The sequence below is a fragment of the Saimiri boliviensis genome, chromosome 2 (genome assembly GCF_048565385.1).
Source record: "Saimiri boliviensis isolate mSaiBol1 chromosome 2, mSaiBol1.pri, whole genome shotgun sequence".
NCBI classification, from domain to species: domain Eukaryota; kingdom Metazoa; phylum Chordata; class Mammalia; order Primates; family Cebidae; genus Saimiri; species Saimiri boliviensis.
This window is the reverse complement of record NC_133450.1, coordinates 9,235,041-9,258,378: the sequence shown is the minus strand read 5'-3', so window position 1 is coordinate 9,258,378 and position 23,338 is coordinate 9,235,041. Positions and strand designations below refer to the sequence as shown.

At 49.2% G+C, this 23,338-nt stretch overlaps 1 protein-coding gene and 1 non-coding gene across 6 annotated transcripts in view; one reads left to right on the top strand and one right to left on the bottom strand.

Annotated features, from left to right (window-relative positions):
* The window catches only part of PAQR5 (progestin and adipoQ receptor family member 5), an 81,395-nt gene that overhangs the window by 6,050 nt on the left and 52,007 nt on the right, over positions 1-23,338 (top strand). The window contains exon 1 of one of the 5 annotated variants that reach the window (XM_039469247.2): positions 1,046-23,308. The exons of the other annotated variants lie outside the window; for them this stretch is intronic. The gene's annotated coding sequence lies outside the window, so the exon portion shown is untranslated. Of the gene's footprint in view, positions 1-1,045; positions 23,309-23,338 lie in introns of those variants that run through there. 5 annotated transcript variants of the gene reach the window in all.
* Positions 22,321-22,459, bottom strand: LOC120364178 (small nucleolar RNA SNORA77). Its single transcript, XR_005579520.2, has one exon. It is a non-coding gene; the product is annotated as a small nucleolar RNA SNORA77 (small nucleolar RNA).

Sequence of the window (23,338 nt, the reverse complement as noted above, 5' to 3'; positions counted from 1 at the left end):
GTAGCAGTCCTGGCTTCTACCCACCAGACACCATAGCAGCATGTCCCCTTCCCTTCCTGGCAAACAAAACTGTCTCCAGACATTGCCAAATGTCCTCTCGGGGACACCCCATCTCTGGTTGAGACCCCTAGGTTAAATGATCTCTGAAGACCCTCCGAATGGTCATCCTCAGGACAGGGGCGACCGTTTCTCTTCCCAGCCTGTTCCATGAATGTGGACTGTGTGAATGAAGAGTCAACAAGTGGGCCATGCAGGGACTTACATGTGGAGGGGCCCCCTGGACCTCATGCTGACAGCCAAGGCCAGTTCCCTTTGCTTTCCAGACCTTGGGTTATATAAATTGGGCTGGGGGCCGGGGCTCGGAGTGACGGGGAGAGAGGTCTGTGGTCTGGGCCCACACACTAAGGTTAGTGGCCTTCCAGTGCAGGGCAGCGTGGCGACAAATCATCTATCCATGCCCCAGGACTCAACTCCCCAACTTTCCCCTCTCAGGCTGCCCTGGGAGGGGACCCAGGAAGTGAATCAGCCCACCCACCAAGCAGAGGAGGGAGAGAGGGTGGAGTGTGCTGTCATTAGATGCAAGGTCATGTCTGTGCCGGCCTACCCTGGGTTTTTATTTTGTTTATTCCTCCCAAGTTAGCTGTTTATTAACTTCATCCGCACAATTCCCCCTTCTGACCTTGTTGCTTAATGGAAGGACGGAAGATCTTTGGCAGGGGGAGGGGTTTATTGATGAATAGTAGAGGTAAATTACTGTTCTGGAGATAACAGGCTGTGAGGTTTGGGATAGTACTTACCCAGAATTATTGCTTTGGGGGATTCATTCCTTCATTGAAGAAACTCTGCTCCGGACGTGGGCTGGATGTGGGGCAGGAGAGGGGAAGGAGACAGAGTGCCTGCCTGCAGAACCCCTCCATCTGGGAGGGCAGACAGACGTGAGGCCATCCCTGCAGGCCACTGGGAATGTGCATGGAATGCAGGGAGCAGGGTGTGGGCAGCTTCCCCCAGCTGTCGTGGGGAGTGGGGGTGGGCGGCAGGGGCGACGCACGTGTTTGGGGAGGTGGCGGGAACGGTCAGGGAGCTTCCTGAGAGGAAGATGTGGATTTTTTGTTTTGTTATTTTGTTACTGCCTTTTTGTTATTGTGGTAAAACATACAAAACATAAGATTTACCATTTAATCATCTTTAAAGCTCGAAATCCACCGTCATTAAGTGTGTTCCCGTTGGTATGCAGCTGTCACCCCCACCATCTGCACACCTTTTTGTCATCTCCCAATTGAAACTCTGAACCCAATAAACGCTAATTTCCTGTTTCCTCCCCCTGACGCTGGTAACCACCATTCTTCTTTCTGTCTTTGTATGAACTCTAGATACCTCCTGCACGTGGAGTCCTGCTGCACTCGCTTTCTTGTGACCGGCTAATTTCACTTAGTACAGTGTCTTCAAGGTTCATCCATGTTGTGGCATGTGACAGAATTTCCTTCCTTTTTAAGGCTGCATAATATTCCATTATATGTACACAGCTTTTTCTTTTTTCTTTTTGAGAGAGAGAGTCTCGCTGTGTCACTCAGGCTGGAGTGCAATGGTGCAATCTTGGCTGGTTGCACCCTCCGCCTCCCAGCATATACCACATTTTGTTTATCATTTGTTACCGACACTTCGGTTCCTTTGCCTCTTGTCTGCTGTGAATAATGTTGCTATGAACATGCAAATATCTGTTTGCATCCCTGCACTCACGTCCTTTGGATGCATGCCCAGAAGTGGAGTATCTGGATCATATGGTGATTCTACGTTTAAGTTTTTGAGAACTGCTGAAGTACTGAGAAAGAGGTGTTTGAACTAGGTTTTAAGGATGAGCGTGGGATCTCTGGGCACCTCAGAGGGAAGGGGAGGGAAGAGGAGGGAAGGGAAAAGCCCAAGCTGCCTGAGGAAACGGGCACCAAGGTGTTGGTACCTGGGGCGGGAGATGAGGACATGGAGGGTGGGAGGGGCTGGGGAGAATATGGAAGGTCTTGCACCCTTCATCCGCCCCCACCCGAGGCTGGAGAACTTGGGCTCTGCCCTGTGGACAGTGAGAAACGTCCGGGGAGTTTTCATCAGAAAGTGAGACAGGCCGATGGTCATCGTAGGAGGACAGTTGGGAGGAATGTCCCAGGTCGACTGAGAGAGAAAGAGGCTTGAGGCAAGAAGACCAAGTAGGAAAAAGCTGGGGGGACCCTGCAGCTTTCGGTGGGGAGGTGGAGGGAGCAGGTCTGAGGGGTGCTTTGCTGCACAAGGGTGCCCAGAATTCTGGGTTGTTGGCTGGGTTGATGGAGGCGCAGCCACCTGGGTAAGCTCACTGGCGGAGCAGCTGGTTTGACAAGGTGAGGAGGACACGGATTTAGGCCTGGGGGCTTTTAAGGGCCCACAGAACCACAGGGAGATGAACTGAGAGGCGAAGAATTGACGAGTGTGCAAAGGCAGTGCAGAGCGGGGTGCCGAGGACGGGGTGAGAAGCCGGTCAAGGGCCAAGGCAAGGACTGCCATCAGGTGACCTGAAGGGCCCTGCAGAGCTGGAGGCCAGGGCATGGGGTGGCCTCTGCTCGGTGTGGCTCAATCCCTGCCCCGGGCATGTCATATCAGTCCACACATTCTCTCAGACAAGCTCGAGGATGTATGCTTGGGTTGGACACTGTGGGTGGAGATCCAGAAGTCAACATGACTCAGTGACGTTAATTTATGTATTCAACCCATCAAGCTCAGAGCGTGGAACCTGGCCAATACCTTTGCACAGCTAAAGACTGCATGGTGATAGCAGGTGTGCAGGAGAAATGGAGTGTGTTATGGAAATGTGGCGTGGGGACATGACAGGCTAGGGCAGGATTTGTCACCTTCGCCCTGCTGACATTTGGGCCAGATAATTCTCTGTCATGTGGGACTGTCCTGTACGCTGGAGGATGTTTACCAGCATCCCTGGCTGTGATGCAACAGATGCCAGTAGCCACAACACCCACTCCCTGTTTGTGACAACCAAACATGTCTCCAAACATTGCCAGATGTCTACTGGGGGGCAAAACCACACCGGGTGAAATCCATTGGTCTAGGCATCAAAAAAGGTTTCTTTGAGATAGTTATGTTAATCTGAGTTCCAGAAGATAGATAGGAATTAATCAGGGTGCAGCAGGAGTGGAGAGTGGAGAGTAATCAAGGCACAAGTTCCAGCAGGTGCAGAGGCCCTGAGGCGGGAGAGAGCCTGGAGGCAGCAGTGAGGAACCTGGTGTCACTTCCTCACTGAATGAGTGGGGAAGGCTTGGATTAGGCGAGCAGTGAGAGAAGGGTCAGATCCTAGGGATTTTCAAGAGGGAACACTCTAGGTTCTGATGACTGAAACGCTTTGGATTTGAGAGTGCTAAGGAAATCCTCCAGGTGCAGAGAATGAAATCGACTAGAAGCTGGTGAATTACATTTGGAGCGTGTTGGGTTGGAGATACCTGGGAGACAGCAGGTGGAGTCCTGAGCTCGGAAGAGAGATCTGGTTGGAGATACACAGTTGGAAGCTATATGCGTACAGGTGATAAGAGAAGCCCTGCGTGGATGGGACAGGCCCAGGTGAGCCTGAGGACTGAGAAGGGGAGCGTGGAGAGCAGGGCCTGGCAGGGAGCAGCAGGAGCGCCAACATTTAGAGATGGAGAGCACGTTCCGAGAGAGAGTGGAGAACCCCAGGGAGAACGGGGCTGTGGAGGCCCGTGGAAGAGGGCTCCAGCCGCAAGGCATGGCCCACTGCAGAGCACGAGCCAGTGAGGTGAGGAATGAGAAGTGGCTGGGCTTTCAGAAGTGCTACGGGGAGAAACCAGACTGAGATGGTTGAGGAATGGGCAGCAGGTGGGAAGAGAGGCAGCTGGCAGACAGTTTTTCCAAAAATGTGTTGGCAGAGGTGAGGAGAGAGTGAAAAAGCCAGAAAGAGAAGTGGGTTAAGGATCTCACTAGGAAGAGTTTTCACCACCCATCTCCCCTGATCTCCTGGTTCCCTCCCTCCTTGGAGGCAACATTAGCAGTCCCACGCACGTGTTAGGAAAGACATACAGATTCTTTTCCCCAGATGGTGGTGCATGCATGCACTCTGCCCCTGAGTCTTAATTTTCCACTTAGCTATCTACTGTAAGGCTTTCTCGTATCAGTACATAGAAAGCTGCTTCTTGGCCAGGTGAGGTGGTGCGCACCTGTAATCCCAGCACTTTGCAAGGCTGAGGCAGCAGATCACCTGAGGTCAGGAGTTCGAGACCAGCCTGGCCAACGTGGTGAAACCCGCTCTCTACAAAAATACAAAAATTAGCCAGGCATCATGGTAGGCACCTGTAATCCCAGCTACTTGGGAGGCTGAGGTGGAAGAATTGCCTGAACCTGGGAGGAAACTAAATGCTTTATGACTGTATATGGATGTCACAGAACTTATTTAATCTGTTTTTTTTTTTGGACACGGAGAGGGTTTTAAGCCTTTTGCCACCACAAATGATCTCCCACAGAAGCCCCTTGGTCCTCAGTCATTTTGGAAATATAGGTGACTATAGGTAGGATAAAGTCCTAGATGTGGAATTGGTGGGTCAGGGTTATGTGTGTTTGTATTTGAAAAGATACGAGCAATGTGCTTTCCAGGGAGTCCGTAAGAACGTACCCGCCTACCAGCAGCAGATAAGATGCTCATTTCCACAGCCTCCAAGAGAGAGTGCTACCAGACACACCGGTATCTGCCGATCTGGAAGACAAAAAAAGATTCTTGATAAAGTTTTAAACTGCATTTTTGAATAAGGTAGAATACATGATCACAGATATAAAAGTCATTTGAATTGCCTTTTCTGTGAACTGTCTCTTCGTGTGTTTTATCCATTTTCTTCGAAGTTGTTGATCTTTTTCTTATTAGAGGAATCAGAGGAAGTCTTGATGTACTGGGGAAACTAGTCTTGTCTGGAATATACTTTATGTGTTTTTCCTTCCCCATTTGGTCAATGTTTTTTTTCTTTTTTCTTTTTTTTTTTTTCTGTTACTGCTGTTTTTTTTTTAAGAATTATGAATGTCGATGGAAGAGATTCATTAGAGAAAGGGGATCTCAGACATGGAGGTCCCTGAGGAAGCATTGAGGTGAGTTCCAGAATGGACCAGGGCTTGTCTTTAGGCAGGAAGGGAGCTACGTCACTGTCATGACAGGTGGAAGGGAAGGAAGAGCGAGCTGTGTGCCAGGAACTGGGTGGCTACTCATTGAAAGAGTGAAGGAGATCATGAGTTCATCTACGGAAGGGGCTGTGTTTTCACGAGATATCAAAAGTTAGAGGGGTGAGAGGGCTCGCCGATTTAGCAAGGGCGTGACTGGAGCGATGAACCCTGGAACCCGAGTGAGACAGGAAGTGAGTGGATGGGTGTTCTGACGTCGTTTGCTTAGATTTTGTGTTTGCCTGTGTGGCGTTTGCTAGTCCCAGGGCCAAACAATCAGCCCAAGTAGTCTCCGTGCCCCCTGCAATGTAAAATCCATGCCCTGAATCACTTCCTTATCTAAGTCTGATGCACCCTGCCAATCGTTCCCTGCCCTTAGTCGTCTGGTTCCAGGTACCAAACAACTTGGAACAGCCTCTAGGCCCCAGTGCTCATAAGGGTTATTTAAACTAGCTATTCCTAACCTGCTCAACCTGCCCTGCTGTGCTTTTCCCGTGGAAACCCAGTAAATGATCTGACCGAGGCCTCCTGCTCACTGACTGAAGCCTGCTGATTCCCCTGTGGCCACACCCCAGCTTTGCTGTGCCCCATCCTCTTGGGAAATGTAGGTGATACATTCTTCCTTCAGCAGCATTGCCTCTCTCTTTTATTACTCAGTTGCTTCCATCAATGACAATCCCGAAGGTACAATTGAGACCACAAAAGACCCTCAAACAGGAATAGAATGTAAGGGTCAGTAAACTGCAGGTCCAGTGAGGCTCCAGAGCTACCACAGCATGAGGGGTTAAATGAGCAAGCTCTCCAGGAAGACTTCTTGGAGGAGGTGGGCTGGGGATATGGGTCCCGAAGAATGGAGATGAGGAGATGCCTTGTAGTGGAAATGGCAAGAGCAGACTGGGGGGCGCAGAGGAGTGTGTATGTGTTTGGAGGTCAGGGAGGACAGCAATCAGACCTGAAGGAGGCTGGAGGAAAATCTACCATGAGGAGGTTAGTCTGATGGTGGATAGAGGAGGCAGGGGCGATAGAGTCCAAGAGGTAGGCTGCAGCCTGCAGATGCTTTCTGCAAACAGGATTTTTCTTTCCAAGAATGATTTGATTTTGTAGTAACTCCCTCTGGGGGCTCAGGGTGGGGCTTGAAGCTGCTTATGATGAAGGCCCTAGATGTGCGCTCCAACCCTGCACTGAGTCCAACCTGACAAACCCCCTACTGTGCTACCTTTTGGTTACCACATTAACAAAACCCCATTCCTGGCTGAGCTCAACCATCTGACTTTGCCCCTCAACCCTGGCACTCTCTTCTCTCTCTTCTGTTTGTTACAGCAGCAAGGGAACTTCCCTCCTAGCTGAAGTGAGCCTCAGCCCTCTGGATGCCTGCTTCCTCCCCATGAAAACCTGCTTCTCTTGCCCAGTGCCTCCCTCCCCCAGGATCAGCTGTCCATACCTGACAATTGCTTCTGACTTTCCAGGGGCATTTTTGACTTGAAAGAAAACTTGAAGACCAAAAAGGTTTTTTTTTTGTTTTTTTGGTTTTTTTTTGAGACAGAGTCTCACTCTGTCACCCAGGCTGGAGTTCAGAGGCGTGATCTTGGCTCACTGCAACCTCCGACTCCTGGGTTCAAGTGATTCTTCTGCCTCAGTCCCCCGAGTAGCTGGGACTACAGGTGAGTACCACCGCAACTGGCTAATGTTTGTATTTTTAGTAAAGATGGGGTTTCACCACAGTGGCCAGGCTGGTCTCAAACTCCTGACCTTGTGATTCTCCCTTCTCAGTCTCCCAAAGTGCTGGGATTATAGATATGAGCCTGGCCAGATCAAAAGGTCTTTAAAGCACAAAGACTGGAGCCATAATGGTTGGATGATGGGTGGTGGTGTTGCTGTGCTGGAGCTTGAGGCCCTGTTCCACGCTGCCTCAAATCACACAGACTCTTTTTGAGGGATGGGGATTTGCCTGTTCTATTAATGCTGGCCTGGGTCACGGTCCTATGTGCTATAAATCAATAAATCCACGGGAAGCTCACAAATGCATGCACCTATTTGGCGATGGCTCATGCTATCTCGTGATTTCTCTTTTATTGTTGCTTAAACAGTTATTTATCCTTTTGAGTGTGGAATTTGTGGGGAAGTCATCTCACATTCAGCAAGTGCTTGCCTAGTTCTCATGAACCCTGAACTGGGCCAGGCGCCACGGATCTTAAACCTTTGTTGTGCGTGTTTTACCTCCCCAGTAAAGATGCTGTCATGAGACCGGATGTGGTGGCTCATGCTTGTAATCCTAGCACTTTGGGAAGCTGAGGAGGGTGGATCACATGGTCAGGAGATCGAGACCAGCCTGTCCAACATGGTGAAACCCTATCTCTACCAAAAACACAAAAATTAGCCAGGCGTGGTGACGCCTGTAATCCCAGCTACTCAGGAGGCTGAGGCAAGAGAATTGCTTGAATCTGGGAGATGGAAGTTGCCGTAAACCAAGATCATGCCACTGCACTCCAGCCTGGGTGACAGAGTGAGACTCTGTGTCTCACACACACACACACACACACACACACACACACACACACAAGACACTGTCATGACTCCCTGTACTTCCTGTTGTCAATGCAGAGAATAAGAGAACCCAGCCAGGCATAGTATCTCACGCCTGTAATCCTAACACTTTGAGGGGCCAAGGAGGCAGGATCCCTTGAGCCCAGGCGTTTGAGACCAGCCTGGGCAACACGGTGAGACCCCCATTTAAAAAAAAATTTTTTTTTTTTTTTAATTAGCTGGGAATGGTGGTGTGTGCCTATAGTTCCAGCTACTCAGGGGGCTGAGGTGGGTGGATCACTGGAGCCCAGGGAGTTGAGGCTGCAGTGAGCTGTGATTGCACCACTGCCCTCCAGCCTGGGCAGCAGAGTGAGACTCTGTCTCAAAAACAGCAACAACCACCACCAAATAAATAAATAAATAAAGGGAACCCAGATGGGCTGTGGTTGGCAGAGAAGATTTCTTGAAAGCGGAAGAGCTTGAGCAGACAGTACATCTGGAAAAGGTAGGAAAGGGGAACGAGGAGAAAAGGAAGCCCACCGAGGAGACCCCATTTCCAGCCCCTGCAGAGCCAGGTGTCCCTGAGGGAAGGTTGAGCCGCAGCCCGTCAAGGTAGCTGGTGGATGGTGACGGGTCACCCTGGGCTGGGTGCGGGGGTGATAGGTGAGCAGGTGAACCACCTAAGAAGGAAAGGGACAGGAGGCAATGGAGTTCCTGCCAACAGTGAGGGTGGAGGTCTGTGAATTTCGTCCCCCTCTCTGCCAGCTGGGGAGTCCTGGGGGGCTGCAAGCTGGATGGGCAGCGTGTGGGGAGCAGGTGGACCCAGGGACCTTGCCTTCCTTTCTTTTATTTATTTTTTTTGCTCTTATTGCCCAGGCTGGAGTGCAGTGGCGCAATCTCAGCTCACCACAACCTCCGCCTCCCAAGTTCAAGCAGTTCTCCTGCTTCAGCCTCCTGAGTAGCCGGGATTACAGGCATGCGCCACCATGCCTGGCTAATTTTGTATGTTTTGGTAGAGATGGGGTTTCACCATGTTGGCCAGGCTGGTCTCGAGCTTCTGACCTCATGATCTACCTGCCTTAGCCTCCCAAAGGGCTAGGATGACCGGTGTGAGCCACCGCGCCGGGCAGGACCTTGCATTTTGTGAGGGACTGAAGTTCCTTCGTAGCCGCCTCCCCAAGCACCTCCATGGCAGGGAACAACCTTTCTCCCAGGTCAGGCTCACTAATGCCTCCTGCCTGGAACCTGGCTTGCTGAAAGGGGGTGATAGGGAGTGGGTGGGGAGTACTTCTATTTCTGAAATACGGGATGTCAATAGTTCATTTCTTGGAAGTTTTTGGTACACATCCCCTCTAGAAGCTGACTAATCTTTTTTTTTTTTTTTTTTTTTTTTTTTTTTTTTTTACAAATTTTAAGTGGAGGACGAAACCTTTGGTTTCAGCAGAAGCTTAACCGAACAGGAAGGGAAAGTGACTGGCCCAGTCGCCCTCCGCCCTCCTCTCCCTCCTGGTCTGGTTTGGTTTAATCTTCACCTTTGTGAAGAGGCAGTCCCAGATGCCCAGCTGCTGGCACGTTACTTCTGGGTATAGTTTAACAAGACCATGGCCTCTGGACTTACCCTGTGGTCAGCTCGCTGTGTGGTGCTGAGCAGACCCCCGACGTCTCTGGGCCTTGGATTCCTACCTGGCTTCTCTTCTGGATGCAGCATTTTTGCCTTTAGGTATCTGGACCATCCCCTCCCACGGATGATAAAGCCTTTGCCTCTCACTCTCAGGATTACCTTAAGGGCCTGAAAAGGACAGAGGAGGCTGAGGAGGTGAATTCCAGCCCTGCTCTTGGAGGCTGGGCGGGCCGCCTGCTGGGGAAGAGAAGGGGCACTGCCTCTGGCTGGGCCTCCACCAGGCCTGCTGTGCTGGGAACACCCCGCATTGTCCCACGGCCTCAGATTTGACTTTCAAAGGAAAAACAGCTCTCCTGATAAGATGGGTCTGGTGCTATGAAAGACGGCTTTGTTCCAGTGTCCTGCAGGCCTGAACAGAGGCTGCGCGGGGTCTCAGGGGGGTTAGACGACTCCTGCTCTGGGGGAGCCGAAGGGTTTCACGTGCCTGGGCTGTGCCTGAGCTGCACCTGGGCTGTGCCAGGCTGTGCCTTCAGCATCGCTGTCTGGGCGCCTATTGGTGCTGCGCACTCTACCAAATGTGATCTTAGGGGCCACTGGAGGAGCACAGAAGGAATTGTCATCTCCATTTTCTCGGCCTGGGATGAGGAAACGGAAGGGTGTGCAGCTTGTGCAGAATCCTTGGGCTTCCCAGGGCACAGTTCAGGTCAGACTTGAACCAGGTCTTAGGACTCCTTGCCCAGAGGCGTCTTCCCCACAGACTGTTTATGATGGACCTTAACACGACTGTGATGGCGCTCCCTGCCCTTCCTCCCCTCCTGCTCTGATGTGTCCCCTGCAGCATCAATTGTTGACAATTATTGAGGAAATGAATTCACTTTCTTCAGGGAGGAAGATCTGGGTCTTTGTGTAAATAACAAGAGAAAAGAAAAGTTTGCTCTAATAATTCCAGCGAATCCCCGAAACACATCCCTCTCCCCAAGGCATTAGCATGTCTTCATGTTTTCAAGTATTAGAAATAGATGCTCAGTGCCGCAAGGAAAAATTAGCACTGAGACAAAGGATCTTTCAGCAACACAATTTCTACCTCCTGGGCTGCAGGAAGGGGACCCTCGCTAGCCATCTTGCCAGGAGAGTACAATGAACAAAGGAAAACACACACATTTATCCCCTACGCATTTGGGGTCATCCTTACTGCTGTGTCTGATCTCCATTGGCTGAAGCCAGACCTCACAATCTAAACCAAAACCAGATTGGCTAACAACTTAAAACTTTTCTAAACAGGTAAAAGCAATGGAGAGCTGGGACATGCCTGTGAGCATGTCCAGCAAAGATATCTTGGTTAAAGGACAAGGACATAGAGTGTACAATGTGCTTGTAAGCATGACATGTCTAATAGCTACATAGGATCGTGCTTAACAAGGAGTTATTAGCACACTTATTCTTTTTTTAAAAAAAATATGTATTTTATTGCACTTTAGGTTCTGGGGTACATGTGCAGAACATGCAGGATTGTTGCATAGGTACATACATGGCAGTGTGGTTTGCTGCCTCCATCCCCCCGTCAACTATATCTGGCATTTCTCCCCATGGTATCCCTCCCCAACCTCCCTACCCCCTGCTGTCCCTCCCTTAGCCCCCTCAACTGATCCCAGTGTGTGATGTTCCCCTCCCTGTGTCCATGTGTTCTCATTGTTCAACAACCACCTATGAGTGAGAACATGTGGTGTTTGATTTTCTGTTCTTGTGTCAGTTTGCTAAAAATGATGGTTTCCAGATTCATCCATGTCCCTACAAAGGACACAAACTCAACATTTTTTATGGCTGCATAGTATTCTATGGTGTATATGTGCCACATTTTCTTTGTCCAGTCTATCATTAATGGGCATTTGGGTTGGTTCCAGGTCTTTGCTATTGTAAACAGTGCCACAATGAACATACTTGTGCATGCGTCTTTATAACAGAATGATTTATAATCCTTTGGATATATACCCAGTAATGGGATTGCTGGGTCAAATGGAATTTCTATTTCTAGTTCCTTGAGGAATCACCACACTGTCTTCCACAATGGTTGAACTAATTTACGCTCCCACCAACAGTGTAAAAGCGTTCCTGTTTCTCCACATCCTCTCCAGCATCTGTTGTCTCCAGATTTTTTAATGATCACCCTTCTAACTGGTGTGAGATGGTATCTCAATGTAGTTTTGATTTGCATTTCTCTGATGACCAGTGATGATGAGCATTTTTTCATATGTTTGTTGACCTCATATATGTCTTTTGAAAAGTATCTGTTCATATCCTTTGCCCACTTTTGAATGGGTTTGTTTTCTTCTTGTAAATCTGTTTTAATTCTTTGTAGATTCTGGATATCAGCCCTTTGTCAGATGGGTAGATTGCAAAAATTTCTTCCCATTCTGTCAGTTGCCATTTCACTCTAACGATTGTTTCTTTGGCTGTACAGAAGCTCTGGAGTTTAATTAGGTCCCATTTGTCTATTTTGGCTTTTGTTGCCAATGCTTTTGGTGTTTTAGTCATGAAGTCCATGCCTACGCCTATGTCCTGAATGGTTTTGTTTCGGTTTTCTTCTAGGGTTTTTATGGTGTTAGGTCTTATGTTTAAATCTTTAATCCATCTGGAGTTAATTTTAGTGTAAGGTGTTAGGAAGGGGTCCAGTTTCTGCTTTCTGCACATGGCGAGCCAGTTTTCCCAACACCATTTATTAAACAGGGAATCCTTTCCCCATTGCTTGTTTTTGTCAGGTTTGTCAAAGATAAGACGGCTGTAGATGTGTGGCATTGCCTCTGAGGCCTCTATTCCGTTCCATTGGTCTATATCTCTGTTTTGGTACCAGTACCATGCTATTTTGATTACTGTAGACTTGTAGTATAGTTTGAAGTCAGATAGTGTGATGCCTCCAGCTTTTTTCTGTTTGCTTAGAATTGTCTTGGCCATGCGGGCTCTCTTTTGGTTCCATATGAAACGGCTGCCCAGATTTGTGTGAGTTTTTGTGTGGAGACCCGCTGTGCCAGCTGAAACAGCCGTGCTGAAAACTCGTGGCACTTTTCATCCCAGGAATCTCCTGGTCTGTGGGTAGCAATAACTCGTTTGGAAATGTAGTGACCACTCACCCTCTGTGTTGTTCTTGCTGGGAGCTGCGTTCCAGAGCTGTTCCTATTTGGCCATCTTGGATCTGCTTTCCAGTCCATACAAGCACACTCATTCTTTAAGAATGGAAACTTTAAAAAGGAACTTTTCTACTTCCCACACAAGCATCCTTGTAGACTCAAGGAAATAGGTCTCGAATGGTGAAATCTCCAGTCTCAGGGCGTAGGAGCTGGCCCCTGACTCAGTGCAGAGGCGACCACTTTTCCACCTTCTTCCCCAGCCAGCCCTGTGTGGTATTCCTGTGCCAAGAAATACAAGGAGCTATCTCCAAGTGTGCTTCACCTTGACTCACACTTACCCATGCCGAGGGACGCATGTTTGGGAGAGGTGTCTAAACCACAGAAACCATTTCTTTTCTTCTCACTTTTCATGTAGAGGCCCTGCTTTTTCTCCCTGGGCAATGTGAATCCTTTCCCACAACAAGCAATGGCAGTTGGAGCTCTAGGGACGGGGACTACCTGGGTTTAGGGACAACTGTGGTAAGAATCTTCCTCTCCGCCCCCACGCTCTCACACACTTGCCAATTCCATGCCACTTCCTTCGCCTTGGGCTCTGAGCAGACCTTGGGTCAGGCACTCAAAGACAGCCTGGAGTCTCAGCAGTGGTCCTCGGCAGTGAAGGCCCCGGGAAGGTGGAGGGCTTACTATTTACACCTTCTGAGCTCTGGTTGCATGTGCTTGCAGGCTGATTTAGATGAACTGTTACTCTCATTCTTCACAGGTTTGTAGTTATTTATTTATTTTCAGACAGAGTCTCCCTTTATTGCCAGGTTGGAGTTCAATGGCATGATCTTGGCTAACTGCAACCTCCACCTCCTGGGTTCCAGTCATTCTCCATTCCATGCCCAGCCGACAGTTGCTCTTTTTGAGACCGTGCTGTGGATCCAGGACTTACACATGGGACACTTACTAATACTTGAAACACCCCAGAGAGGGAGTTGCTCTGAGGATTATAAAAGTGCTCATCTGAAGAGATGCTGTGAAAATTAAATGGGGTATAAAATGCCCTAAGGGGGTTTTAATTTTTTTTTTTGAGATGGAGTCTTGCTTTGTCTCCCAGGCTGGAGTGCAGTGGTGGGATCTCGGCTCACTGCAACCTTCACCTCCTGAATTCAAGCAATTCTCCTGCCTCAGTCTCCCGAGTAGCTGGGACTATAGGTGCGTGTCACCAGGCTTGGCTAATTTTTGTATTTTTAGTAGAGACGGGGTTTTGCCGTGTTGAGATCCACCTGCTTCAACCTCCCAAAGTGCTGGGATTACATGCGTGAGCCACCACGCCCAGCCCATACGGGATTTAGAATAGATTGAGTGCTCAGTAGTGGTGTTTTTCAAATCAAAGCTCATCATCTCCATTTCACAAAGGAGGAAAGTGAGGCCCAGAGAGTCTTCAGGACTCAAAGCCCAAATGACACACACATTAGGGAGAGTGGTTGTACATCTGCCTGGGCTCCCCCACCCTCATCTAAGCTCTCCATTGGCTGTGGGGCCACTTGCAAGTCATGCCCTTTTCCATCTGGGCCCTGAGTCCTTCTCTGACCCCCAGTGCCCTCCAGCCCATGCTGCTCCACCCCCATCCACATCCATGCAGCCTTCTTTCTTCTGCCAGCTCACACCTCCCTGGCTTCTTGGCTGCCCTGGCCATTTTCTCCTCACCTGTGAGGCGTGTTCTTTGGGTAATGATTACGTAAAATGGCTCACCTACAGCTTTGCAGGTTAATAACGCCCCCCAGTCCCAGCAGGTGAGACTCAGAGTTAATGATTGCTGGGAAAGCTTCCCATGAATGCAATCATCTGGGGAGGTGCAGCGGCTCCCTGGACGGTCCCTCGCTGGCCTGGCGTTGGAACGCATCCAGGGTGCTATGTCTTGGCCTTCCCCGCGTGCCCACCCTCCTTGTCCCTTCTCCCCATGCTGTGCTCCCACCTCTTGCCTCTCCAAGCTCAGCACCACCAGGCCTCCCTGCTCACCGTCTGCCCACCTGCCTCCCCGCCTTGCACTTCTGCTGTCCCTGGGGACACCGTTCCCTCCTCTGCTAAAACAAGTCTGCAGCCTCTTTGGGATCCGCCTCAAGCACCGCCTCCTCCAGGAGTCTGCCCCGGCTGCACCCGGCATCCTTGCTCAGGGTTTCTCCTCTAAACGTCTCCCAGCCACCAGGCAGATCTTTTCTGAGTACTATTCCCTGCGTCAGGCTCTGGTTAGTTCCGAGGACTCAGCAGAGAGCAAGGCAGGAGCCCTGCCAGCCAGAGGGGCATCAGTGTGCTCTGGGAGCACCTGGGCAGCCCGAGCTGCGGCAGGGGCTGAGAGGAGAGAAGGAGCCCTGGAGGCTAATGAAGTGAGGCTCGGGCTGAGACAGGGTGAGGTGGGATTGTCTAGGCGGGCAAGGAATGTGCTTCTCGAAGCAGAGGGGGCAGCTTGTAGGAAGCAGAAGCCAGGATTCGGTGTCAGACAATGACCCAAACTGCAGCCGTATCATATTTGAGACACCTGTTTAACACCCAGGTGGATGTGTCCAAGAGGCAGGTGGTCCCTTGGAGATGTCTCTCTCCCTGTCTCCTGTTGCCTGCTTGTGGTCGCACTGAGTATGTCTGTCTCCTCAGAAAGATGGGGTTCTCTTTGAGGGCAGCCAAAATGTCTGACACTCTGCCCAGCTGGGACCCCAGCACTGAGCACGTGCTCCCTGAGGAGATGTGGATTGAATTTAAACTCACCTCCATCATCCATTCTGCCTCCTTCCCCTTGGGGCACCTGCTTTTCACCTTGTCCCGCTAGCACAGTGATGCTCCTATCTGCAAGGGAGATGGTTCAAGACCCAGTGGATGCCTGAAACCACGGATAGTACCAAACTTGGTATATAGGATGTTTTTCCTATATATACATACCAACGGTAAAGAGTAAGTTATAAATTAGTAAGAGATTAACAGTAATAATAAAACAGAACAATTATTACAATATATTATAATAAAAGTTATTTGGGAGGCCAAGGCGGGTGGATCACCTGAGGTCGGGAGTTTGTGACCAGCCTGGCCAATGTGGTGAAACCTCGTCTCTACTAAAAATAAAAAAAATTAGCCGGATGTGGTAGTGGGCGTCCACAATCCCAGCTACTTGGGAGGCTGAGGCAGGAGAATCGCTTGAATCTGGGAGATGGAGGTTGTGGTGAGCTGAGATTGCGCCATTAAACTCCAGCCTGAGCAACAAGAGCAAAACTCTATCTCAAAAAAAAAAGTTATATGATGCCAGATGCGGTGGCTCACACCTGTAATCCCAGCACTTTGGGCCGCTGAGGTGGGTGAATCACCTGAGGTCAGGAGTTCAAGACCAGCCTGACCAATATGGTGAAACCCCATCTCTACTAAAAACACAAACATTATCCAGGTGTGGTGGCAGGCACCTGTGATCCCACCTACTTGGGAGGCTGAGACAGAAGAGTCACTTGAATCCAGGAGGTGGAGGTTTCAGTGAGCTGAGATCGTGCTACCGCACTCCAGCCTGGGCGACAGAGCCAGACTCCATCTCAAAAAAAAAAAAAAAAAAATCTTATATGAGTGTGGTCTCTCACTCTCTCAAAATATCCTATTGCACTATACATACCTATTTTTGGACTACTGTTGACTGCAGGTGGCTGACTGCAGGACGTGAAGCCATGGATAAGGAAGGCTGCTCTGAGGGTCCCCAGCCCCTTGTACTGCTTGCTTTTGGTTGTGAGGGTCTTGTCTCCCACATGGACTCTAGGCCGTGTGACCCGAACGAGCACGGCTCAGGGCAGCTGTTCCCTCCCTGGGCCAAACATGGACTCACCACTGGAGCTTGATAACAGGGGGATGCCCCAGGCAGCACCCCAAGGGACTCTGATTTGGAAGGCTTGAGATAGGCCCACCTTGGCGGCTCTGGGTTCTGACAAGCCCCTAGGTTATTTGGATACACAGCTGGGCTTGGGACTTCCTGCCAGAGAGGTTTTTAGGCTCCTGTCTTCACCCTAGCTTTAATGGTTCCTCACCACTTTCCAGGGTTAGAACGTTAGAGTCAACCTGGACATTTTTGGAGCGGGGACTCAGTGCCCATGGAGCCTTCATCCTCGTGGGGGTGGGAGCAGTGCCTTGTCTCTGTGGATTGAGCTGAAGCCTGTCTCCTATAAGTCCTTGTCTGGGGGTCTTGGTTCTGCTCTCAGGGGCTTTGTGGCCTCCTCCAGTTCCCAGCCCGCTGCTCCTGGACATGTGAAGGCACTCCCCCTCACCCCAAACCCTCTCTGGGTCACCCTCCTTCCCTCCCTCTTCTGTCTGGGCTGGCTTTCACAGGCTGGCAGCCTTATCTCAGACTCCAAGTTCCTGATCAGATTAGAAGCTGGAGAGCAGGGTGGAGATAGGATCTCACCTTCCCCAGCAGCCAGAGGATTCCGTGTTGGGGTGAGGGGAACCCAACAGTCAGGGCCTGGAGTCACCTTCCATCAGCCTGGCCGGGGCTTCACCCTTTCCCAGCCTTGGGGAAGGACCCTGACTGCTGTACTCATCCTGGAGGCCCATTAGCTGGGTAGCATAGAGCCAGAAAGAGCCCAGGCTGGTGTTTGGCGCCCTGGTGCTAGCTCCACAGGCCTCAGCAGCAGACTGGCTCCAGGTGGGCTCTGCTTTTCTTACCTGGGACCAGAATCTCAGTGGTCTCTAACTCTGAGCTTTACGGTCACTGACATGGGTCCCACTTCCCCTCCCCTGACCCTTGGTGAGCCAGATTTAAATGAGCTGTGGTTGGGCCTGGGCATTAGTATTTTTTAACTTTCTGGGTGGTTCTGATGTCCCTCCAGAGAGGCGCCCAGCAACCCCTCACAGCTCTGACAATGTGTGGAAATAGTTATTCCATGCTGGGGTAAGATCACCAGGGCCAATAATATGCATATCATATAATGCTGAAATCAGTATTTTACAAATAGGTATTTAAAAAATGTAAAACAGGAAACCCAAATATTTAATAACTTTAAATATAAAAATGTTTTAGAATAGCATTAAAGGTTGACTTAGAAAAATACGCATTCTCATTTTGATCCAAAGTAGCAGATAAAATAAGCAAAAATGAAATATCCAAAACATTAAAACCTATCCACCTCAAAAACTAAAAATTTAGTCATGGAAAGTTCAAGGAGGGATACTATGTGATCCTTTTAAAGCAGAAATGTAAGATCAAAGGATGTTGGCAATATCATTATGTCACAAGCACGGTTTTTTTCCCTGTAAAATTTTCTAGAAAAAACTTTTCCTGACTCTACCCTAGTTGGGGACTAGTGAGAAGATATATTTGTGTGATATCTTTGAATATTTTCCGCTGACAAGGCCTTCTGGCTTTTTTTCAGAAACTGCCGTCTTTTATTTCTAAGGAGCCACAGTTTTTGTTTCTAAAGCATTTCCGATTTGCCTTTAAGTTCTTTGGTTTTATCTTGTTCAGATGGAGATTCGGATGCAGACTTCCTGTATCAGTTTCAGACTGTCTTGTTGATATCCCACGTTACGAAAGTCTGTGAATAGAGTGATAATTACTCTTGCAACAGAGTTTTGCTTTGTCTGTAGGCATGCAACGTCTGAGTAGGACTCAAAAGACATATTTCATACTTCAGGATTTTTTCTGACATTGTTATTGTCTCCTTTTCAAAGCATATGCAGAGATGGAGAGATTAGTATGATTAACTTCCATGCCTGGCTCCAGCAATTACCAACTCATGGCTAATGATTTTCATCTACACTCTTACCCATTCCCCTGGATCCCCACCAGATTCTGTTGCAGCCAGTCTAAGATATCATATCATTTTATCTGCAATTACTTCAGCATATGTCTCTAAAGGAAAATGGCCTTATTAAACACATAACCACAGTGCTATTACAGTACCTTAAGAATTGATAGTTCTTCATTATCATAAAAGAGCAAATGTTCACATTTTCCCAGTTTCTCCAACATTTTGTTTTAAAATTAGTTTTTTTGAGATTTCAGATGTTTAAACTTTTAAAATAAATATCTTTTGGCTGGGCGTGGTGGCTCGTGCCTGTAATCCCAGCACTTTGGGGGGCCGAGGCAGGTGGATCACCTGAGGTCAGGAGTTCAAGACCAGCCTGGCCAACATGGTGAAATCCTGTCTCTACTAAAAATACAAAAATTAGCTGGGTGTGGTGGTGGGCGCCTGTAATCCCAGCTACTCGGGAAGCTGAGACCGGAGAATCACTTGAATTCAGGAGGTGGAGGTTGCAGTGACTAGAGATTGTGCCATTGCACTCCAGCCTGGGTGACAAGAGTGAAACTCTGTCTCAAAAAAAAAAAAAAAAAAAAATCTTTGCACCAAACAGATATATAGTTTTGGCACCAAAGTGCAGTTTTTATGAACACAGCATGGAAACCACTGGGTGGAAGATGCCAGTCAACCGGGCCAGACCCTGCCTCTAGGGTTCAGAGTGCAGAGGACAGCAGAAGTCACTCAGTGGCTCAGCAAACCTTCATTCCCTGAACCGGAACACTGAACACTGAGCAGTGTTCCTGGACTGGGCACATGGGCACAGCCATGACCAAGACAGACTCACTCTGTCTTGACCTGATGGAAACCAGGATACTGGCATCTAACTGAAGTTTACAGATACAATGATAGATACCCTTGCAGTGGAGACCACAAGAGTGGAAGCTAATTTTGCCCTAGAAAGCATTATAGAGCAAGTGACATTTGTGTTTAGCCACACGAAAAGGTAGAATTTTGTCAAGAAGACTGGTGGCTCATGCCTGTCATCCCAGCACTTTGGGAGGCCAAGGTGGGAGGGTCACCTGAGCCCAGGAGTTCAAGACTAGCCTGGGTAACATAGTGAGACCCCATTTCTAAAAAATAAAAATAAAAAAATAAAAAAATAAAAATTAAAACTAGCCAGGGCCAGTGCAGTGACTCACATCTGTAATCCCAGGACTTCAGGAGGCCAAGGTGGGCGGATCACGTGAGGTCAGGAGTTTGAGACAAGCCTGGCCAGCCATGGCTAACATGGTGAAACTCTGTCTCTACTAAAAACACAAAAATGAGTGGGGCACAGTAGCAGGCACCTGTAATCCCAGCTACTTGGGAGGCTGAAGCAGGAGAAGCACTTGAACCCGAGAGGTGGAGGTTGCAGTGAGCCGAGATCACACCACTGCACTTCAGCCTGGGCAACAGAGTGAGACTCAGTCTCAAAAAAAAAATAAAATAAAATAAAAACTAGCCAGGCCTGGTGGTGTGTGCCTGTGGTCCCAGCTACTCAGGAGGGGAAGGCTGTGGTGAAAGGATCATTTCAGCCTAGGAGACGGAGGCTGCAGTGAACTGTGTTTGCACCGCTGCACTCCAGGCTTGCTGACAGAGTGAGACTATCAGAAGAATAAGAGGAGGAGGAGAAGGAGAGAAGAAGAGAAGAAGAGGAGGAAGGAGAAGGAAAAGGAGAAGGAGGAGAGAAGGGGAGGAGGAGGAGGAGGAGGAGAAGGAGGAGGAGGAGAGGAATGTTATCAGGAAGAGAAGATGGAGGAAGAGATGTCTTATCCAGTGCAAACAGCAAGCACAATGAGCACGTGGGGGTGGGTTCCTGGTGCACTAAGGATGGGGAGGAGAAGTGGGTGGGCATGTGGCAAGGCTGGTGAGAAGTGGGGCTGGAGACTGCAGAGGGCTTGAGGCTGTGCTAAGGAATGGGGCTTTCCAGGACCTACTGCTGGGGACTGCACTATTTTCTTGTTTGAACATAAAGTGTGGACCATGGGGCAGGAGAACAGAACCTTGCAGGAACAATGAGGAGGATTTAGACAAGTCCTTCCTGGAGCCCTCTGTTCACTAGGCCAAGAGTCTGCCTGGATCTCCATGAGTCTCCAGGGATAACACAGAGGCCGGCAAACAGTGAGTGCTTGATACAGGTTTCCTAACGGATGGCCTCTGCTGTGCTCCCAGCGGGAGTGTTCCCACCAGCCTCCACCTTCACCCATAGGGGTGAGAAAGGGAGCCTCCTCTTTACTCCTTTGGCCAGGGAAATTGGGTGGCTTTTCCAAATGCATGAGCTGTTAGGCTTTAGGACTCGGTCCCCAGCTGCCCTGGATGGGGTGCCACTAGACCAGTGGTGCTCCTGGGCCAGCAGGCAGGATGAGGACACACAGAGTAAGGCTCACCTGTGACCTTCTCGGGTGGGTGTACCAGCAAATGCCAGCATTCGTAACCCAAGGGCTGGCTGACACAATCCCTTTAAGATTGGCGAGGAGTTAGAGGACTCAGTCATTTATTTTCTTCTAATAGCATTGGGTTAAAAGAAAAAGAAAGAAAGAAAAAGAAAAAAGAATACCCATGTTCATTGTGGGCAAACTCTGTTGTTACAGAAAAGTAGAAAGAGAAAAGCAAATCCCTAGATTTGCTGAGCCACCACTACCATCTAGAGAGAGCCACAGCAAACGGCCTTCTAAACCTTATTCTGTTCATAAATACAAAGCAGTTAAATGTAGCATCATTTAATAGAGATGGTATTACGAGATTTAGGCTGTTCTGTAACCTGCTGTTTTTCATTTAACAACTTGTCATGATGCCGTTTCCTGTCAGTTACCACAGATCTGTACATCTTTAACAGCCCCACGGTGCAGTTTTGCATGGATGTGCCGTAAGTTACCCAGCCAGTTCTTTGTTGCCAGATATTTGGATTGTTTTCTATTTTTCTCTGCAATGTGCTAGGGAATATTATTCAGCTTTTTCAGATATGTAATAATCGCCTCACAGTAAATATTTAGAATAGCTGGGATAGCTAGGGCTTAAAAAAAAGAAAAGAAAAGAAAGAAAAAAAGGCTCAGTATACTCAAGTCCTAAGCCAAGCTGGGAGGTCACCATGGCAACCCCCTGCCATCCTCACACAGGGAGCACCCAATTTGCCACGGCTCCAGCCAGGGAGGTGGGTCAGAGCTGGAGGGGAAACAGTCTGTTTTCAAGCAGTCTTACAAGCCAAGGGCAGAAGGCACAGGAAAGAGCATTAATGCAAACCTGAGACCGCCTAAAATGCAATGGTGATAATAGCCCTTTATTGAGTCCTTATCATCTGATAGATACCATGGTTTTTCATCCTCACCAGAGCCGATGAAACTTTTATGATTCTCATTTAAGTGATGAGAAAATCAGAGATTAAGGAATCTGTCCAAGGGCACACAGTAGATGATGGAGCCAGGATTTGAAATTAGTCTGCATTCATTCCTCAGCATTCTCCTTACCACCACAATTGGGGTTAGCCTCTATGCGGCTCACACCATTCCTCATTCTTTCATGGGCTCCCCTCTGGCCACCTGCTACTGCATCCCCTGCACCACTTCTGTGCTGAACTGCAGACATTGCACACCCTCTTCCTACCTCCATGCCCTTGTCCTGCTGTACCCTCCGCTCCCCCCCACATGGCTGCTACACTCCTGTTGACTCTTTAGACTTATCCCAAGCTTCATTTCTTTTCTTTTCTTTTTTTTTAATGGAGTCTTGCTCTGTCGCACAGGCTGGAGTGCAGCGGGGCAATCTCGGCTCGCTGCAACCTCCTCCTCCCTGTTTCAAGTGATTCTCCTGCCTCAGCCTCCTAAGTAGCTGGGATTATAGTCGGCTGCCACCATACCTGGCTAATTTTTGTATTTTTGGTAGAGATGGGGTTTCACCATGTTGGCCAGGCTGGTCTTAAACTCCTGACCTCAGGTGATTCACCCACCTCAGCCTCCCGAAGTGCTGGGATTATAGGTGTGAGCCACCGTGCCCCGTCCAAAGCTTCGTTTCTTTAAGATGTCTCCCCCTGACTTCCTAGCATAAGGCCCTCCTCAGTGTTCCCCTAGAGGCATAACCATTATTTCTGTAAGTGCTCTTTATCCCCAGTCAGCTGCATTGCCCTAATAGGTCAGGTGGCCACAGCACCATAGGACTATAAGGAATGTTTGTTTCTCTGGCAGAGGGAACAAGCGCCCACCCGGGGGCTGCAGCCAGGCGCGTAGTGAGTCTGCAGGAACCACTGTTTTACCACGAGGTGTGCCATGTGGCAATTGTTAGCGCGGATCTACACTAGAATGTGATCTCTTAGGGGACAGAACTGTTGTGTCTGCTTCTTCGTCCTCATATCTTTCCTACCATAGCTTTGGACATAGAGTAGGTATTCAGGAAATGTGTGCTGAATGAATGAATGATCAAGCATATTCCTGCCCACTCTTCATTTCTGCTACCAGCCCAAGGGCAGGGTGAACTCAGGGACTACGTTAACCCAAGCAGCCCACCAAGTTCTCCTGTCTTTCACCTGGCTGGTTCCTGACCACTCCCCAGACACCTGCCCCGCCCCCTGGTCTCCTTAACCCTCATCTACGTCTCCTCCCACCACAGTTTCTACTCACAGCCATTTGCCGGGAAACTAAGATGCTGGGTGAATTGCTTATCATCACCCCTACCACATCATCCTGTGAACCTGGCTTTTTCCCTTGCGCTCACCTGTCTGTGTTCTTCTCCTTTGTGGGGCCTCAAGTATTCCCCGGTCTTTCAAAGTCACTTTTCTCTCCCTTTGAAATTTATCTGCAGCTTCAACATCTCCTCCAAGATGCAATCACATATCCTTTTAAACTGCAAATACGTGCAAATCAAACTCAATTTGTCTGAAAACTGCCCTGGTTTTCTTCACGTTCATCATTTCCCATTTGAAATCATCATTTTCCAGCACCTGGGAAATAGTACTCCGAAGACCCCAGCCAAATTTGCCTGTCTGTTTCTTCGTGATCAGACACCTGACTTTTATCTCCAGGTCTCCAAACTCCCCAAAGCTCCCAGCCAAGCCTGGCAGGAGCAGTGAAGCCTCAGCAAACCTAAGGGTGCGTACCCATGCGAAGGAGCTGCGTCTC